The sequence below is a fragment of the Aphis gossypii genome, chromosome 3, assembly GCF_020184175.1.
Source record: "Aphis gossypii isolate Hap1 chromosome 3, ASM2018417v2, whole genome shotgun sequence".
NCBI lineage: Eukaryota > Metazoa > Arthropoda > Insecta > Hemiptera > Aphididae > Aphis > Aphis gossypii.
In genome coordinates this window covers 30,087,595-30,104,520 of record NC_065532.1, presented here as the reverse complement: position 1 = coordinate 30,104,520, position 16,926 = coordinate 30,087,595, and the positions used below count along the sequence as shown (strand labels likewise).

The window sequence follows — 16,926 nt, the reverse complement described above, 5'->3', positions numbered from 1 at the left end:
AATAACAATCAATATTGTGTGTTTAGTTTTTACAGGACGATAATATATTGTATGAAAAAATAACATCATCCCATAGCATTAAATAAGTTTTTCTTTTTTAACTAATTAAGAATTTATGATGGAAAACATTTCCATAATATTCTGGCAAAAATACAAACAATTTTTACACTTGAGGAGATTTTTAAAACCACAAAATGTATCAGAATATATTAGATTTAGAATTTCATTATAAACAAATCATGCTGATGGAATATGTATATTTAAAAAATAGGTGCTGGTTATGATGTATAAACCTACAATATACAAAATACATAGGTATATAATACATATGTCTGGAAAATTATGCATGTGACATATTTTACATATTTTTATAACGCGTATAACTGTATTAATATACGTATATTCTTCAGATTTTTTCCAGATGAAGAAAATCCAAATTCTTCCCTACATACATTACAACTTAATATTGACTTATTGAATATAATAAACAAATGAAAAACACAAATAATAATATTGTTTGCACATATTATATACTATTACAATATATAGGTATGTGACCTAGATTAGTATTATAATATAAATTACTTTTTATATCTTACTCGTACAGAAAATGTATTCAATATAGATAGATTGATCACGTATTTTATCTATATACAGGACGATTTAAAAACTATAATGTGCCTAGTACTTAAACAAACGTAGTATTTAATAGATACTTAATTATAAATGTTGGCAAGTTGAAAATGAGTATAATTCACTATCAAAAGTTTTCTTTATCACAGATCAACGGTTAAAACCATTGTCAATGCATCTATTAAAAATTTAAATTTTTTTGATATAATAACAATTATAGGTAATATATTAATAAAACAAAAAAAATGTAAAAAATATATATAGGTCATGTTTTAAAAATAGTACTGCACTTAAAATAATACATTTTTATGGCATTTAATTATATATTTTTCAGCATTGTTTGATGGTTTTTAGCGTATTAAAATCCGAAACCTACTTATCTCAAATTTCCAAATTAGTTTAAACAAATAAAATTACATATTTTTATAATTATAAGCAGTATCGGTCAAAAATAATTCTATGGTTAACCAATAATTAAAGTTTATAAAGATTATATATTATATATGATTCAAAAATTATTCAAAACATTAAACATACATTCAAACATTTTATTAATTATATATTTATTGAGATTGTTACCACGTACATGGGTCAACAAAATATAATTGAACTTCAAAATATATTTTATAAAAAGTAAAAATAAAGCAAAACAAAATTAATCATCTATATAGGTAATGATTTAACTTTACTAATGGACACAGATGCAATTTTCTCCTCTCCTCAATTTACTAACGCCCCCAGGTTTTCATGAAAACTGTACTACAGCTTAATGAAGTACATATGATTAATTTCATTAAAGTATTTTTATAGTTAAATTATATTCATTTTATCAATAGTATATCATTTTAGTATTCAAAAATTAAGTAAATGCGTGTGAATAGAAATTATAAACATAATTGTTAATTTTTTTTCAAAATAAATTCACATGTAACTGCTTAAAAACAAATAGTATGATCTGATTTCTGTAGTTATCGATTTTAAAGTTGAATTGGAAATGTATCCATTATTATGATTAATTACGCAATTTTTTTACGTACGTGGTGAGAGAATTTGTGGTCAATGGTTGAGCAAAAATGGGTTGCAATATCTTTTGTGTGTGTGTTATTCGTTTTTGTCCTGTTATTAAAAACAAAAATGTTTATTTTATAAACTTTAACGGTTTTAATTTAAAAGGTTAAAATAAACATCCAACGTATACTTTTATTATACTCAACCGTAACTGGGTAAATAATATCATACAGAGACATTGAACACAGCAGGATGACGAAAATCAATCGTAAGTGTCACACACATACAACTGCAGGTACGTTTTCATATTGAAACTAAAACCGTCAGTTCCACGATATAATGCTCATCCTTCTTCATATATAACAGACGGCCAATCAATTCCCATAGGATTTTACCACTGTGATTCAGCTGCGTGGGTTTTATTGACAAATTAACGTTATTTGAATTTAAAAAAACAGTAGCGTCTGGTTTTATTTTTGTCGTGTTCTACACCCTTACTTTCATGTAGATTTTATTTCAATATCGTTAAAAAAAACCTTTTGAACCAAATACGTAAACGTTTACCTACTATTTAAAATCAAAAATAAAATATCATTCAATGGTTTTTTTTTTTTTTTTTTTAAAAAAAGGAGAAATTTACCATTCAATGGTTAGTCGAAAAAGTAAAGATTTTAACATTAATTACAATAATAATAATAATAATAATAATGTATTTTAGTTTGTTACGTAATCATCTAACAACAGTTTTTGCCCTGAAATATTGATCTGCGCGTTCGGCTTATAGTACAGCGTACACATAATACTATATTAAATTATTATCACATCTTTGTGCAATTAATTTTATAGTTATAATATAGTTACCGAGTGATTCACCGAAATTGTTCATCACAATAGTTTTTTTTTTCATAATTCCTCAAAAAAAAAAAAAAAAAATCATTTGTTTAACAATTTTCAATAAAATCCAGTGATTTTCATTTGAGAAAAAATAAGTTTATGTAATTATGATATTATAGGCATACTTAAAAATCACAATTAAAATAAACACATTATTTAAGGAAAAAATAGGAGTGGCCATTATGATACTTGCGTGTTGAATCGTCCTCTATATATTCCCATTACATACGCTAATCGATTCGTATATGATGTTGTATTATATTATAATAATTATAATACCGCCTATAATATAATGTTGGACCCGGCGCAAAGTCCTATTATGTATTATTATCAATTGTGCATTTTCCGATCGTGTCGCTGTCTGTTAAGCGTAATGTATTATAATAATGATGTCGAAAAAAAATATTACATACCTATATTATTCAAATTTCACATCACGCATAGATTTTATGCGATCGTACAATACTGCGGATTACAAAACGTTTCGAGTGGATCGACATGTGCACATTGTCGAGTAGGACCGTTCTTGTGCAATATAATATATACGAAATAGGACATGTCTTTACACACATATACATATATATATATATATATAATATATAAACGAGCACTAATTACGCGTATAATATTCTCGTCGGAAAAGTCGATAACTTCGACAGGGGCGGCGGCTGAGGCACAATCAGTGTGTGTGTGTGTGTAGTGTGTACGTAGTGTAGTTATCCTGCCATTGTTCCGTCGTCGATCGGGCGTAAAAACGTTTTTAGTACCGTGAGAAATTCTGGCTACATGTACGCGTGTTATAATATGCGAATGCCATTTATTCTCAAATCGTAAACTACATGCACGACTTAGACTAAAATTGGGGAGAGGTCATCGGGTGATTAGCACCCCCTAGTTTCTTATAATATAGCACATAATTTTTACCGTTTATAACTTAACTAAAAAGAAAAAAAATAAGAGGCTTCAACACCCTCAGTTTTTTCATTGAAATTGCGTCACTGGTGCGTGAACTTTCGCGATAAAATGGAACGGCAAGTCTCAACGTCGCTGGTATCTTTGCCAAAAATCTATACGTAAAAATAATTTCAAATACGGTATAGCTGAGGTATAATTTACTAATGTACTAGTGCTATTTATTTCAAAACGTGACTTTGTCTGACCAGTAAATTATAAAATTCTAAACGATTTATTCATTCAAAATATTATTGTGTCGTGATAGAAAAAAAATCAAATGTCTAATCACGATGATACATTTTTAGACTTAGGTTTATTTATGTTGAAGGCACATCTTCAACTTTTAGTTAAGATATATTATTATAATGAAAACGTAATAATTTTTAAAAAGATTTGAACTTTAATACATAAGTATTTTATAGATGTTGGAACCATAAATGTATTATTCACAAGCATGCGTAGGTAATATTCTACTACCTTAAACGTAGTCGAATTTAAACATAGTATCTAATATAAATGTATCTATTTCCCGGAACCAATTTAAAACCCGATCAAACTTTATCTATGAATAAAAGTATAAAAGTTTAAATACAAGAGTTTTAGATAACCTGTGAATTTTTACAGCACTATTTCTCAGAGTTAAACATTAAATGCTTATGAAGTATTAATAAACTGTTAGTTTAAATGGTCGATATATATATAAATGTTAGTACTTTTTCGGAAAAATGTTATTTATTTGTAGTTTATAAAATTAAGATTTAAAGAATCTATAAAATACAAAAAAAAAAAAAATTATAATAATATTATAAAAGTGAAATTTATTTATTTAGAGTTAGATCGTGAGGTTTTATCCCCGAAAGCTTGCCCTAAGTTATTAAATAATGATGATAATAATAATAATAATAATAATAACATAAAAACGTCCATCTCTGGTCAACAAAACGTCATTACACTTTGAAAAAAGCTATAGAAAAAATTGACCGAGAAAATGCGATCGTCGTAAAAATACACCTTGTATTATATATTATTATATAACAATATAATCATGTATAGAGTGATGTGGACCGGGACACGACCTCTTCGCGATGATGAAAAAATAAAAAATAAAACGTAGAAAAAAAAAAAAACAACAACGAAAAACCGGAGAAAAAATGGATTAAACGGAGGCGAACAACACGTCACTGCCGCAATGACACTCTGTATAATACGCCAAGTAGTCCTTATATTTTCGTATATATTATAGCATGGGCATTCGGGCGAGAGGGAGAGATCCGTTAAAACGTGGTGGCAGCAAAAGTATTACGGGCGGGATGAGCGAACAGTCGGTGAGGGTGGCGCTATGCCATCGACGGCGGCGGCGGCGGTGGGGTGAAAGAGAGAAAAAAATCGACCGGCGTGTCCGGAAAACGCCTACGCTTCTACGGCTGATCAGACAGGCAGCTAGCAAAAGGACCGAAGCTGTACACGCTACCGCCGCCGCCGCCGCCGCCGGTCTCTCGTCGGTTTACCACCTCGGCCGCGAAATTTCGCTACTGTATATTATGGTCGCGCTGTTGCCGCATCGTGCGAGCGTGTTTGTTCAGCCATCCCCTCCCCGCCGAAAAAAAGGGAACTTTACGATAAACAGCCACTAAACGCCTTTGCCCGCGACCAAACGAAATAAACGGCCGTATAATAATAATATGATGTATAGCGCGGTAGGCGTGCGTGACCATTATTTTAGGCTGTGTCTGTACGGCGTATAGTATTATTTCTTGACTCATTCTTTGTTTGGCTCTCTCGTGACATGTGTAATGTTAATAAATTATTATAATAATATGTACAAATGTGTATGGGTATTGAGTTTTTTTTCTCTTCGTACAATATTATTATTGTTTTAAATATATATATATATATTATAATACGATTATAAAAAAAATTATACCGAATATAAAAATAACCGTTTAAAACTATTTATTGATCTGCGAGAGTAGAAGAAAGTATATAGAACTAATGATTCCAAACGGTTTTGGATCGTGGGACGTCTCCTATTATTGACGATGGTTTTTACAACCAAATTTAAAACGTAGCATGTCATTAATTATTTTGTATTATGTAATACGAATTTTGTTATTATTTTTTTTTTTTTTATCACATATTTGGAAAAATATTGCGTTTTAGTAACAACGGATAAATCATTACGAATCTTTGACTCGCAGGCTTAACTATTTTATTAGCTTTTTATTAATAATTTTAGGAGGTGACACCAAAAACCTACCCTCTCCTCCTCAGTTCAAACCTGTGCACATAACGTTATAGTAGACGTGCAGGACGAATCGCTTGGGGGTAATTGATCAACATAGAATAGGACGAGTGGGAGACAAACCATATATAATATAAAATATGCGATGCAAACTAATATCGCTCTTCGATGCTCGATTTGTCTCTGAGATTGGTTTGAAACACGCTCGCGTTGAATTCTCGCTTTGCGACTTCACAATATTCCGGACACATAAATAATTATTTCATAAAATATTACTATTCATAGACGACCATGTACGAATATACGAATAGACGCCAGACATTATTTGAACGCTTAGTAGCTTGGTAATATTATCAAAAATAATTCCTATATTATTATGATATAAGTTATGTATAGGCGATGTTATAATATTTTATCGTAAACGAAACGAATGAGAAATTCGAAAGACTTATTATTATTTATTGTATATAGGTCGCGTTGTGCGACACGACGACTATAATATTATTATATACAAGTATAAAGAAGAAAAAGAATTTATGATTTCTAGTTTTCTTTTTTCTTTTTTTTTTTGTACTTTTCAATAAGTATCGATATGGCGACGTTCATTATTTATAAAATTACCATTTTAAACCACTCAATATCCTCTCGTCATTAATATAGTCCTTTAATTCTCTAAAAATTAATAGGTACGTCGTTATTCGTGCTGCATATCGATACAGTGAATATTTTCATCGATATTGCAAGTGCATTATTAATAGTAGTAGTATAGTAGTCATATAAATTTAGTAAATTGTTTTTTTTTTTACTACCAAATATTATTTTACTGTTTCATTTTCATGTAGTACAATTATTCTCATCCAAGAAAGTTTAGTGTTTAAAAAAATGTCAGCTATTCTATTTAAAATAAAATAAATTAAAATAATTAAACTTGTATTCTTACTTGACCAAAAGCTATATCAAACTTTTTTTCATTAAAATTAAAATTAACATTAATTTATTCATTGTATTGGACGTTTAAATGCCAAAAAAAAATGTAATGGCACAATAGTATATAATGTGTATGAAGATAGGGTGTTTTGCATTCGTCTCATTTCTCCGTTAAACCATATAGTTGAATCTAATATTATTATTTATAACACATTTGAAAGCAATGATAAATTATTAACATTCAAAAATCGAAACGAACGAAACTTGGTTTTTCAAGTGCTATAAATTTTAATAATAAAAACTTCTGAAAAGCATTGTTAGTAACAATTTTTGAAATAAATATTTAGTTAAAATTATATCTCATAGGGTAAAATGTAACTTTTAATTAAAACAAAATTTCTTATGAATTACATTTTTATAAATAATTACATATAAATTTAAAGATAACATTTTATAAGGTATATTCGTCTATTTTTAAGCTGCTTATAGAATACTATATGCAATAGTTCAAAAGTTTAATTTTAAACATTTCAATATAGTTAAACTATAATATTTTGTATTCAAATTTAGTTGCCTCGTATGATTTTAAGAGAAATAAATAAAAAAAAAATATTGAGCATGTATAGTTTCATAAAACTATGATTAGAAAATATGTGATGAATTTTGATTATGATAGTCATATATAGTATTATATGGACATTAATTTAAAGTTTAAATTTAATTAACCAATTCACTGAATATAAATTCAAATTTTAGTATTTTAACATTAAATTAAATTGAAATTAAAAATGCAAAACTCGTTTTCAAGAACATTACATTTTGTTGCATCTTATTAGAGACTTTAATAATAAATACATAATTAATTTTGCATCGGTTTTAGTTTAGTTAATATCATAAAACTAAAATCTCAAATTATTCCTATTATACAGTTCATTTAAGTTTTATACTTACGTATTTTAAACTTAAACAACGTAGGATTCGATAATCAATAATAAACATGTATAAATCATATTTTAAATTGTATAGGTCTAATAAAGTAATATTGCATAATCTAATTCGACGAATTATATTTGTTAAAATAATGAACGGGATCAATTTTAATTGACTGTTAATATATATTTTTAAACTCATATTTTATGGTATCATAAGTACACATCGACTAGGGTTAATAAAATAACAAATAATATTACAACTATCGAAATGCACAGTATGTTATCGTAAAATAATTGGAGTATATTCATAGAAATTATTACCATAAAAATATTATAATTATAATTATTTTTAAATAAGTACCTAACTTAAATTTAATTTAAAATAAATTTTTATTTTTTTAATAAATAATTTTTTTATACATAGTAAGGTACCTAATAATTTTTGTAGTAAAAATAAATATATTGTACTTTTAGATGGATCGATATAAATAATAGATATGTTTTGAAATACTTCAATTTTTTATATTTTTATTCGATTTATTTAAAATTCCACAAGAAGAAACTTTTTTTCTAATATTATACGGTTTTTTGCTAAACATTTTTTATGTTAGCAAACGTCCTTTAAAAGTTTCATACCTAATAATATAACATGCGATTGATTAGATATCAGGCATTAATATGTGTATGTCTATATAATATACTTTTAGTTACAGTTATCAAGGCGTAGACATTTTTCAATAGAACAAAAAGTACAGACATAGTAATAAAATTTAAAAGCATACTTTGCTTCTATTTGCTTTTAAAATTCAATAATTAAATGCATTTTGATTTATATACGCATCAAAAGTACCTATATTACGTTATAATTTAGCGCAATACAGTACTAGTTAAAATAACTTTCCTAAAAATTAAATTTTCTCAGAAATAAAGTTAGTTTTCAATTTACAATAATAATAATATAACCACCCTAATTGTGTTATTGATTTCATAAATATTTTAATACATACCTACCTATTTGTTATTTATTTAGTCTAATTCTAATAGCACTTCAAATATAACTTTTAAATACTTTTTTATATTAAATATATTTATTTTACTGTAAATTATTTATTCAAAACCATTGTATACATTTTTATAACTATATGCTTGAATCAACAAATTTATTTGATCCAAAGTTTATTCAGTACTTTCTCTGAGCCACTTTTATATAGTTATTTATTAAAAAATTATCTAAATATCTCAGGTTATATCTAAAAGAATATAAGTACAAAGCCAATATAAACTTCTACATTAAGTAGGTATTATTCTGATAAAAGATGTGTTTTTAATTCATCAACAATTATTGTATTAATCATATAATTTACATTATTTTACCATTTATATACATTAATTACAGCAATCTAAATTATACTTAATTTATTTGAACAGCATATATTAATATTAACAAAAATAATAAAATATGTATTTATTTTATTGACCTAATCACTTACTACAAAAATAAGAATTATCAGCGTTAAGGTTTACATTGTTTGGGGTTTTTTTTAGTTACATATATTTTTGTTTTTTAAAATAAAATATTTTATTTATGATAAAACGTAATACTCGCATACTTATTAATAAAAATGAGCATACACTTTATACCTACTAATACTCTTAACTCAATTTATAGCAAAAAGTAACATAGTACAATTTATTTAATGATAAATAGATTTATAATCAAATATATTAATTTAATATTAATCAATTAATATACCTATGAATATTTTTTAGAAAAGTGAATAGTTAATTTAAACAAATTCTGTTGTAATCAGAATTATAATCACTAAAAAACACACAAAAAATGTATAACGGTACTTTTAAGCTTGTTAAATAACTATAAATAAGTACAATCTTATAATTTATTTATATATTTTTTGATGAAAATTGAATACCTAATAAAGTATAATTCATAATTTACTTACAGTTGCCAAACTATTGTTCATTGAACGGCGAATTAATTAAAAAAAATAAACGGTATAATATATAATATTAATCACTTATCACTTTATCAGTAATTATTTAAATAGATAATTTATATTTTATTCTGTAAAAACTTGCAAGTTGGCGTCTTAAATATACAATATCATTACAGTCATGTGTAGATTTTATTTAGTCATATTGAAATGACTAAAAAAAATTATCCGCTTTATACATATACCATCCTAATACATTAATTTTTTTGATGTTTTTATAATCGAAAAATGCAATAATACGCATTTTGTCTAAAATATGCAAAAATACACAAAATAAAAAATCACTATTTCCAAAATTATGAAGTGATTTGTAGATGTTATATTAATAAAAAAAAAAATTAGAAGTACAAAAAAAACATACTGTTACATATAAATCCTAGTCTTACTTATAAATGTATAGGTACTTGATGATCCATATTTTAAAATGAATTAGGAATCGTAATCATTTGTTTAGATAATGATGGGATAAATTAATTATTTAGCTGATCTTCTTAAACATTTTAAATAACTCGATAAAAATAATAGTCATTTGGTTCTAACTATTAAATTATTTAGTTAATCTATTCTTGCTTATGCTTTCTATATTTTTTAAAAATATTTATTTTTTAATATGCTGTGATAAAAATAAAAATGTAGTTTGACTATTACTTAGGAAACATGCGGATCTATGTTTTTACCACTAGAAATGATTGAATACCACTTTAAAAGATATATTATACAAATTTAATCGAACGGTATTATTTTTTATAAATTTTTCCTCTCTAAAATTTTCTAACAAAAACAATACTATACGAAAAAGTTATATTGTTGTTGGATAGTGGTTTGATATATTATTGAAAAAATTATAATTACTATAAAAGTAGTACTTAAAACTTTGAGACATTATATACAAAAAGTTTTAAAGTTATTGCTTTATAATTAACCAAAGTGGAGGTCCTATTTGAAGGGTTGATATTGACCGTATTTTGGATAGGTACTTTCATTATTTTTGTAACATTTTTGCTAAAGGAAAATTCATCATACTTCGATATCTATTGTACACATAGTTTACTAAATACTAAATTGTTGGAAAATTATTATATAAATAAAGGTGTAAAATTATTTGATCAACTACCTGCTGATATTAAACAAATGTATAATATGAAGAAGTTTAAATTAGTGATGTATCATAATTTGACTAATATCTTATTATTATAAATTATACGATTATTTTTGTATTTCTGTAGTCATTATTACTATATGCTTGAAAAATAAATTAAGATTAAACTTGTTGATACATGTTAAAATGTAATAAATAGAAAATAATTATTTAATAGACTCCCTACTTCCGCCACAAGTTTTACTTATAGGGAATAGGTATTAAAGTGAATGTGAAAATATGCTACAAATATTATATATGCAAATTATAATTTGATTATCAATAAATACATTAATTGATATATGAATATAAATTAATTTTTAATTATTATTAATTACAGTTTACTTGAGAACCGAATTCAAATGTTTATAAACACGACGATTTTAATTCAGTAGAGCTGGCACTGTGTACTCAAACGTATCCAGTGATAACATCATTTCTTTTTCACATGGAGAATATCAGCTGAAAAATACAAGGTCAGTAAAACTTATTAATCTAGTTTCTAGGTATTGAAAATATTTTTAAAAAAACAAACATATTCGGAAATTTTGATAATTTAATACAACTTTAACAAACAATAATAAATTTATATAAATAAAATACTCGTAATATTTATTACCATAACATAGTTAAAAACATTGATTTTTGTAATGATCCTTTTTGAATTTTGGTTATTACACTTTGAGTATAAGTAATAAAATAATACTATTTTAATATACCTATTGAATATTTATATTATATTTTTATAGTATTATACGTTATTGTATAATTTATGTTCAAAGTATTATGTTATTTATTAACTTGTGTAATTTCAAACTGTATTTATGTTTTGAAGCGTGTTTATGACAATAATAAAAATATATTTAATTAGAATAATGATATATAAGTAATATGTTTTAGAATTTAGATTAATTCAAAAATATATTTTAAATAAAAATTGTCAATATTATAAATCTCTTATATACACTTATAGTTAAGGTTAATACGAGTTTTAATTTAAATTAAAATAACTAAAATAATTATTTTATAAACTGAAATTTATACTTTTTTTGAAAGTTTTGATAAAAAAAAAAAAAAATCAAATTAAATCAAATTCCGAACTATCGGTTGATTAGACCGATCAAATTGATAAATTATAAATATATAAAGCATGTATTCGCAAAGTGGAGTAGCAAAAAACCACAGGGGTAAACCTCAAAATGTTAAACTAATTAACTATTCATCCAAAATTCGATTTCTATACATCAAAATTTTCTAGAAAATATATTTTGTTCTTTAAAATTAAAAATGTTTTTATTTTTATCAAAGTAAAAAATTTAATAATTATATGATTAAAAATAGTAAAAATATAAATTGCTTTCATAAATTTTGGTATGTAACAAATTATTTGTTATCTATGTTAGTTAGCATTTCTAGTATTTTCAAAATTTGATAAATTTTTGTAAAACTATAAATACTTATTAAACTGAAAAAGTATTCTTATATTTTAAATCCAAATATTTATAATGTGTTTGTAATGTTATGCTATTATTAAATACTAATAGTTTAAATTCACAAAATAATCAAGTACTCATACTTTAGTACGTACTTGGAATACTTTTTTGAAATTTATTATATTTTATTATATTTTTGATACTTTAAATTTAAATAAAAATAAAAAAATAAGTTAAATATAATAGTAGTATAAATTTGTTAATAGTTTAGTTGAGCTTATGTGTAGTAGTAGTACTTACTTCCATAAGTTTGATGAATTTTGTCAATACTTGAATCCTTCAAATGAATATTAAAAAAAAAATTGTGTCCGTTTATTTTTGATAATTTTAAATTGACATAAAAAAAAACTTAGTAAATACAAGTAATTCGTTAATACAAACTGTCCAATACATTTTTACCATTTGTTTTATTAATCTGAAACTTAATTTTAATTTATAGTAAAATTAATTATTTCATAAAAACAACTAGCTTTTAAATAAAATACCTAAATATAATTTAACCGATATTATTTAAGAACTGAAAACTAAATCGTTGATGACCATTTAAATTATATAATGTTTTTTATTTGAATTGAAAAGAATTAATATTATTTAATAACGTTGTTTTTTCATATTTATTTTTATAACTTTTCAGTTTTTTTATTAATCATTAAGATTTAAAAATTTATTACAAGCTATATATAACTCACTTATATCAACGTTTTATTTCATTAACATTTTTTTTTATTTAATCAATTATATTAAACTGATCCCCATTTAGTATTTTTTTTTTTTTTTGGATGAGACTACAAATTTAAAATATAAAACACTACTTATTCTGATTTTTAATCCGGGGTAATTAAAACAAGTACTCAATACCCAACCTTTGTATTTAGCTCGTTCTAAAATAATTTCTGAAAATATATATTAAAAAATTCCTTGTGAATACGAGTATAATATGAATAAACTGACAATAACAAAAAAACATAAATTAATCCATAAAACCCAAAAACATTATTTTTTTATTGTCAAATATATTTCAATGAATAATATTAAATGTATCGATCAAAAAATTAATAATGTAGTTACTACCTACTTATACAAATTATGTATTAATAAACAAACATTATTATTTAAAAAATACTGTTTTAATGTAGGTATTAGATAATTTATCCATTTTAAAAGAAAATAAGTAGGTCAGGTTATTGTAGCGAATAAGTAATTTATCCGAACAAGCTACTTAATCTGAATGGGTCACAGGGGTAAGGTTTTATAACATAGATTGTATTATATAGTTGCATTTCTATGTACATTAAATAACAAAAAAATGTACTGTATAGCTCAAATTTCGATTTTCAGAAATGATGATATTAAGGCAAATATGCATTACACACTATGTCAATTAATATCTTGTGTTACTCAATATAGTATAATAATATCATTATTTATTTTTCATTTAGTATTTAGTTTTTTTTTTTTTTAAATACACTATTTGCTAAAACTTTTGACCGAATTTTATAAAGTTTATTTAATATTTAAGTTTCAATATTTGAGATATTATTAATTTTAATTCATAAAACCGATTGTATTGCATGCTATTCTGGGGAAAATATTTTATAATAATATGTTTTATTGTTAAAAATACACCCAACTATAAAATAAAAACAGGAAAAATATTCACTAAAAAAAAGGAATATTGCTTATTCGAAAAAGTAAAATAATTACCGTGCTCGAGTGTCTCTTTTTGTGGAATTATACTAAATTATTATAAATAGCTTTTATTAACTTCAATAATTTCTTTGATTTTTTTTTTATTTCAGAATACAATTTTATTAAAAGTTAAAAAAAAATCAAGAAGACCTACAAAATAATATTAATATTTTCAATTTTTAATACTAGCTATATTAAAAAAAAAGTAATTTAGTAAATCTTTATTCAGAATTTAATTCCGCTGTATAAGTTAGTTGGGATTTATTTCAACATTACCTAGGTACTATTATATGAGTACGTTTTTGATAAATAATAGAAAATAACGAGAAAATAAAATATTACGTTTTTATTCTTAAATGTTTATGTTCTGGATGCTAATGTAGTGTTTTATTTTACTTGTCTAGTTTTATTATATTTTTAGAAATAAAAATAAATTTTAAATTCTAACTAAAAATTACTATACAATATGCTTTACCTATTATATTTAAACATATTAAATATTCAAAAACATTCTCTATAGTTTATATTATTTTTCGATGAATATTATACCTTCTCAATTTGTTAGGAAAAATTAAGTTTATAATAAATTTACTGCTTATAAGATCAAATCGTACAATACAGCAATATAATATTATAAATTGTATACAACACCTATTTAACTTTTTGCATTTAATATAGCATCAAAATAAAAGTTTATTTCAATAAATATTTGTTATTAGTATATTCTAACATTAAAGGTTATGAAAAATCATAATGTGTATAGTTCATTGTGAAATGCATTTTTAGGTATATATGTATCATATACCTAAGTATGTATATAAAACATAAATTATTCAACCATTTAGTTTATAAATTGTATTTCTCGAGAAAATAATATTTCAATTTTCAATACTGTATAATTTCTTCAATCTATTAAACTAGTATTTTTTATTTCGTCATAAATATTTATCAAATAGCAGCTTTTTGGTCAAAAAGGTAAATATAATTACCTACTTTTAAACAATGTTTTAATAATATTTTATCTCATGTGTACTTACATAAATAATAGTTATATTTTAAACTTTAGCGTTAAAACTTAATTTAATGATCATAAAAAAATGTTTAGACAATGCGTATTATACAAATAAGCAATCATCATCAAGCAGACGTTAAGATTAAAATACATAATTAATAACATGATCTACTTAATAACAATTATTCTATTTTAGAACTATATAAATACATAATGTATACAGATTAAAGATTAGTGGTGTCTCATTAGTATTACTAATTTAAAATAGTGAGATAATGGAATTTACATTAACCCATCACGACATCTTTAAATTATTAAATTCTTGTAGCACTCATAGGACTCTTTTTATGCATGTGAATTAAAATTAATATCTCATAAAATATGCATTGTTGACATCAGTTATACTCATTTTTTTACCATAATATTATTTTTATATTAAAGGTGTGAGAATAGTAGTCATATTATGTTAAATATAATTTGAAAATATAAAACATAATAATATGACTAACTATAATTATTAAATTATATATACCAAACTATATATAAAGGTCGAATAAATTGCATAAAACTTGTAGTAATATTTATATGGTAATGTTTAAATATCTTTTTAATTCTTTGGGAAAACTCACAGAAAAAAATAGTCATTAAACATTAAATAATAGGTTCAAAACCTCAATAATTCATAAGCCAAATATTAATTAACTTTCAAAATGTGATAACTGTTTCATTTACTTTTTTTTTTTTGTAAGGTAATATTAATAAACCAATAGAGAAAAGAAACATTGATTCGGAGAAATTATAACAATGAATAATAACAACAAAACTAAGCTAAATATGATATTATATAGGTCATATAATATGTAGATACATACAATATATTTTAAGCTCTAAATACAAGATTATGATTAATTTAAATTTAAAAATAAAAATGTTTTTTATAATTTGGTTTAGCCTAACAGATATTTCAAACTCTTTACTGTTTTAATTATTTAATTATTATTAATTAAAAGACACTAGTAAAATGCATTACTATTACCGTACCTAACATAATAAATGTCAATAAATATAATGAATTTTATTTATTTATTTTATATAAAATGTATAAAATTATTATATAAATGTATCGATTAATTTAAATATTGAAAATATTGATACAATCAATAGTATGCTTATAACTTATAAATGTATAAAATCGTGAATAAAACACGAAATAAAATCATATATTACAATTACATCCTCTGTGGTTTAGCTATAATAGCTACATCTGGTTGTCCTATTTATTATCAGAAATGCAACGTTCAATAATAATATTATCATTATGTCCTAAATATTCCGCAGGACTTTTGATACTATGCCCAGTGAATTAAAAATATTTGTAAAGATTCATTTTGATTTTTATAAAACAATGAAAGTTCTTTTAAAAATAGAAAAGCAATAAATTAGTGGAATATTAATTAATATATATTTTCTTAATTGAACATGATCTAACCTCATATCTCAGGGTAATTTCAGTAATTATTATAAAAATACTTTATACTATTGAACGCAATTAATTATAATCATCACGAAAATACATTTCCTTGGTTAATAAAATGATTTATACTATTGATTGTTATATAACTGTCTTTAATCTTTATGTATAACATAATATGTACACCTAATATAGTCAAGTATATACAAAACAACTATTTTAAGGACTCAATTAAGTTTAATGTATACATTATACATATCATTGTATAATATGAATGAGTGTATTCATGTATATATACATAATCATGTACTTACTATTATACATTATTTGTATAATTAACTTTTAAAATTACAATAACATTAATTTTATTCCATCTCTGCAACACATATTCAAATATGTATTGCATTTTCATGACAAAATTAAACTAATGATAAGCAAACTTTAATTTTTTATTCTTCATAAATTGATTAATTATCCTAAAGATTAAATAAATATGAAAAATATGTTTTTTGGAAGTAGAA

The 16,926-nt window shown here is 23.6% G+C and overlaps 1 protein-coding gene across 2 annotated transcripts in view; it reads left to right on the top strand.

Moving 5' to 3' along the window:
* LOC114120107 (inactive rhomboid protein 1) overlaps positions 1 to 16,926 on the top strand; it is a 64,947-nt gene that overhangs the window by 12,952 nt on the left and 35,069 nt on the right. For both annotated transcript variants that reach the window (XM_050202669.1, XM_050202668.1), the window contains exon 2: positions 11,081 to 11,216. The gene's annotated coding sequence lies outside the window, so the exon portion shown is untranslated. The remainder of the gene's footprint in view (positions 1 to 11,080; positions 11,217 to 16,926) is intronic.